This window comes from Macaca mulatta, chromosome X (genome assembly GCF_049350105.2).
Source record: "Macaca mulatta isolate MMU2019108-1 chromosome X, T2T-MMU8v2.0, whole genome shotgun sequence".
Taxonomy (NCBI): domain Eukaryota; kingdom Metazoa; phylum Chordata; class Mammalia; order Primates; family Cercopithecidae; genus Macaca; species Macaca mulatta.
This window is the reverse complement of record NC_133426.1, coordinates 72,659,785-72,665,144: the sequence shown is the minus strand read 5'-3', so window position 1 is coordinate 72,665,144 and position 5,360 is coordinate 72,659,785. Positions and strand designations below refer to the sequence as shown.

General features: G+C 42.3%; 1 pseudogene; it reads right to left on the bottom strand.

Annotated features, from left to right (window-relative positions):
- Positions 1 to 214: 214 nt before the first annotated feature.
- On the bottom strand, positions 215 to 1,849 carry LOC712750 (pyruvate kinase, muscle pseudogene; annotated as a pseudogene).
- Between the last annotated feature and the right edge of the window lie 3,511 nt (positions 1,850 to 5,360).

Genomic DNA, 5,360 nt, shown 5'->3' with positions numbered 1-5,360 from the left:
TTGGGTAAGGCCACATGATGGACAGCCAAGCTCTGGGTTGTCCCACTCAAGAGCAGGTTCTAAAAACAGCCATGTTTCAGCAAGGCATTAATCTTCCCAGGTGACCCAGCCCACCACATTACAGCCCAGGGTGAGCTCTAAAAGTGTTGCTGGCCTAATAGATGGGTAGTGGGAACCAGGAGGGACAGGGGCTGCAAGAGGGTCTCTGGGTCCATCACGACATGGAAACAACACGCGTGGTGTTGGTGAAGCTGGAGCTGGGGCACCGGAAACAAATGGTGTTGGTGAAGCTGGAGCCAGGGCACCAACTGGTCAGCACAATGACCACATCTCCCTTCTTGAAGAAGCCTCCGGCATTGCCAACATTCATGGCCAAGTTCACCCGGTGGTCCACATTCTCAGCCCAGGTCTCCTGGACTGCGTCCTTGCACGGCACAGGGAAGATGCTACGGTACAGATGGGCCTGACAAACTGTCTGGGGATTCCATGTCACAGCAACGATGGGGGTACATGGGCAGTATCTGGTCACCTAGTGAACAGAACTGCCAGACTTGGTGAGGATGATTATGGCCCCACTGCAGCACCCGAAGGAGGCCTCCACTGCGCCCACATCAGTGGATTCTGTGGGGTAACAGGTAATGGGCGCCAGGAGGGGGGGCTCCTCATGTAACTGCAAGTATTAGATGGCGGCCTCTGCTTCACCGGCAATCAGGTGCTGCATGCGAACTGCCTCCAGAGGATAATCCCCTTTGACTGCTTCTCCAGACAGCATGATGCAGTCTGCTCTGTCCAGGACTGCATTGGCAACATCACTGCCCTCACACCGGGTGGGGTGGGGCTTCGTGATTATGCTCTCCAGCATCAGAGTGGCACAGATGACAGGCCTCCCAGCTTGGTTGCAGCACCCAATCATTATCTTCTGAGCAAGGAAGACTTTCTCTGCAGGAATCTTAATGCCTATATCATCATGAGCCACCACGAGCCCATCGCTGGTCTCCAGGATTTCATCAAACCTCCAAACCCCCTCATGATTCTCAATTTTGCTGATTACTTTGATGTTCTTTCTCTTCTCTCCCAGGACCTTCCTAACTTCGTGGGCATCAGATGCCTTGCAGATGAACGAGGCAAACACCATATTGACATCCTGCTCAACCCCAAACTTCAGGTCCTGGATGTCCTTCTCTGGCATGGCAAGCAGGTCCACGGCAGTCCCGGGAAGGTTCACACCCTTCTTGCTGCCTGAGGAGCCACCATTTTCTACCTCCATCACGAGGAAGTCAGCACCTTTCTGCTTCACCTGGAGAGAAGGAAGCCCATCATCCACATAGATCTTGCTGCCCAGTTCTACCACCTTGCAGATGTTCTTGTAGTCCAGCCACAAGGTGTTCTCATCACACTTTTCCATGTAGGCATTATCCAACATGATTTTGAGAGTAGCTCACTTCTTCAGGTCCACCTCTAGAGTGCTACTGCCCTTAAAGAGCCCAGTTCAGATCTCACGTCCTTTAGTGTCCAGAACCTCAGCAACCAACTGGTAGAGGATGGGGGTCAGAAGCAAAACTGTCTGTGGCTGTGCACATGTTCTTGATGGTCTCCACTGATACACATGAGCTCCACGAGAGAAGTTCAGACCAGCCACATTCATACCAGACTTAATAATCTCCTTCAGCATCTCCACAGATCAGAGAGCTGGGCCGATGGTACAGATGATGCCAGTATTCCTGGCTGCTATGGGTGGCCAGTCAATGTCCATGTGGCACGTGTGTTCCAGGAATGTGTCAGCCATGGCTGCATGCAGCTTCTGGGTCTGAATGAACACAGTCCTGGTTTCACTATGGAGCTTTGACATGATTGTTGAAGTCCTCAGCACTGACTGACTAGGGCTAGGCTGCAAACACGGAGAGGTCAAGGGCACCAGGATGCACAGCTACTGCGCCCCTTCCAGCTTTTTAAAATTTCTCCAAACTGGGAGAAATACAGCAAACTGATTGGGGACCTTTTAATGTCGGGTGATGAGAAGAGGCTCCCTTTTGTCCATCCAACCTTTGATAGTGTTGCATTAAGACCTTTGTTTTAACTCCATCATTTTTCATTTTCTTTATTCTACTTCTTAATCATCTGAAGACTTTTACCCGGCTGGGACAAGTCCCATGACTCTCCCGTTTCTTTTTCTTCCTAATTTGTTTTCTTCGTTCACTTTTTTCTTTTATAATTTTCAACTTTTACTTTAAAATGATGTGCAGGATGTGCAGGTTTGTTATATAGATAAACATATGCCAATGTAGCCTGTTGCACAGATCATCCTATCACCCAGGTATTAAGCCCAGCATCCTTTAACTCTTCTTCCAGATGCTCTCCCTACTACCACCCTCCTCACCTTCCAACTAGTGTGTTTTTTTCCTCCCCATGTGTCCATGTGTTCACATCATTCAGCTCCCACTTAAAAGTGAGAACACATGGTATTTGGTTTTCTGTTCCTGCATTAGTTTGCCAAGGATAGTGGCCTCCAACTCCATCCATGTCACTGCAAAAGACATGATCTTTTTCCTTTTGATGGCTGCGTAGTATTTTATGGTGTATATGTACCACATTTTCTTTATGCAGCCTATCATTGATGGGCTTTTAGGTTGATTCAACGTCTTTGCTACTGCAAATAGTGTTGCAGGGAACAAACACGTGCATGCATCTTTAAAATAAAAAGATTTATATTCCTTTGTGTACATAGCCAGTAATAGGACTGCTGAGTCCAATGACATTTCTTTCTCTAGGTCTTTCAGAAATTGCCACACTGTCATCAACAATGGTTGAACTAATTTACACTCCAACCAACCATGTAAAAACTTTCCTTTTTCTGAACAACTTCACCGGTATGTGTTACTTTTTGACTTTTTAGTAATAGCCATTCTGACTGGTGGGAGATGGTATCTCATTGTGGCTTTGATTTGCATTTTCCTAATGATCAGTGATGTTTAAATTGTTTGTTGACCGCAGGTATGTCTTTTGAGAACTGTTTGTTCATGGCCTTTGCTCACTTTTTAATGGTATTGGGTCCTATCATAGTGGAGAGCAAAGCTCTGCTGGCCTTAGTTAGAGTCAGCACATTGGAGGATGCATTTAGACCAGACCTAGCCAGAGGAGAAATGCTCATCCTAGCAGGATGCAACATGAACGGAACTGGATGTCATTGTTTTAAGTGAAATAAGCCAGTCATGTAAAGACAAACCTCACTTGTTATCATTTATTGGTGGAATTTAAAAATAAGAACAATTGAACACATGGATATAGAGAGTAGAAGGATGGTTACAAGTGGCTTGCAAGGGTACTAAGGGGACTGTGTGGGAGCTGAGAATGGTTAATGAGTACAAAAAATGAATAATATCTAATATTTGATAGTATAAAAAGGTGGCTATAGTCAAAATAATTTACTGTAACAAAAAGTGTATAATTGGATTTTTTTGTAACACATACAGTAAGTACTCAAGGGGATAGATACCCTATTTACCATTAAGTGATTATTATGCATTGTATGCATGTATCAAAATATCTCATATACCACAAAAATTTATACGTACCTACTATGTACACATAAAACTTAAAAATAAATTAAGACAATCTTTCTGGGATTTTAAAGACAAATTAAAACTATGTATGAATTTATAATATTTGAGGTTCCTGATCCATGAAAACAGATGTCTCTGCATCTGTATAAATCTTCTTCAATTTAATCAACATTTTGGAGTTTTCCGCAAACAAATCTTGATTCTAAGTAATGTACTTTCTTTGAGAGTCTATAAGTTGTATTGTGCTTTTAATTTCAGTTTTCATGTGTTCATTGCTAATACATAGAAGTGTAAGTGATTTTTATGTTCATTTTGAATACTGAGACCTTGTGGAATTCATTTGAAAGTTTTAGTTTTTTTTTTTTCTATTTCTGTTTTTTTTTTAAATTTTATTTTTTAAATTTTACTTTAAGTTCTGGGGTACATATACAGAACGTGCAGTTATGTTACATAGGTATTCACGTGACATGGTGGTTAGCAGCACCCATCATCCTTTCACGTGCATTAGGTATTTCTCCTATTGCTATCCCTCCCCTAGCCCATGACCCCCAACTGGTGCTGGTGTATGACATTCCCCTCCCTATGTCCATGTGCTTTCATTGTTCAACTCACACTTATGAGTGAAAACATGCAGTGTCTGGTTTTATACTCTTGTGATAGTTTGCTGAGAATGATGGTTTCCAGCTTCATCCATGTCCCTGCAAAGGACATGAACTTATCCTTTTTTATAGCTGCATAGTATTCCATGGTGTATATGTGCCACATTTTCTTTATCCAGTCTATCATTGGACATTTGGGTTGGTTCCAAGTCTTTGCTATTGTGAATAGTGCTGCAATAAGCATATATGTGCATGTGTCTTTATAGTAGAAAGATTTATAATCCTTTGGGTATACACCCAGTAGTGGGATTGCTGGGTCAAATGGTATTTCTAGTTCTAGATGCCTGAGGAATCGCCACACTGTCTTCCACAATGGTTGAACTAATTTACACTCCCACCAACAGTGGAAAAGCATTCCTGCTTCTCCACATCCTCTCCAGCATCTGTGGTTTCCTGTCTTTTTGATGATTGCCATTCTGACTGGTATGAGATGGTATCTCATTGTAGTTTTGATTTGCATTTCTCTAATGACCAGTGATGATGAGCATTTTTTCATAGGTTTGATGGCTGCATCAATGTCTTATTTTGAGAAGTGTCTGTTCATATCCTTTGCCTACTTTTTGATTTTTTTTTTCTTGTAATTGTGTTTATGTTCTTTGTAGATCCTGGATATTAGCCCTTTGTCATTTGAATAGATTGCAAACATTTTCTACTATTCTGTAGGTTGCCTCTTCACTCTGGTAATAGTTTCTTTTGCTGTCCAGAAGCTCTTTCATTTAATTAGGTTCCACTTGTCAATTCTGGCTTTTGTTGCCATTACTTTTGGTGTTTTAGACATGAAATATTTGCCCATGCCTATATCCTGAGTGGTATTGCCCAGGTTTTCTTCTAGGATTTTTATGGTTTTAGGTCTTATGTTTAATTCTTTAATCAATCTTGAGTTGACTTTTGTATAAGGTGTAAGGAATGTGTTCAGTTTCAGTTTTCTGCATATGGCTAGCCAGTTTTCCCAACACCATTTATTAATCAGGGAATCTTTTCCCCATTGCTTGTTTGTGTCAGGTTTGTTAAAGATCAGATGGTTGTAGATGTGTGGTGTTATTTCTGAGGCCTCTGTACTGTTCCATTGGTCTATATATTTGTTTTGGTACCAGTACCATGCTGTTCTGGTTACAGTAGCCCTGTAGTATAGTTTGAAGTA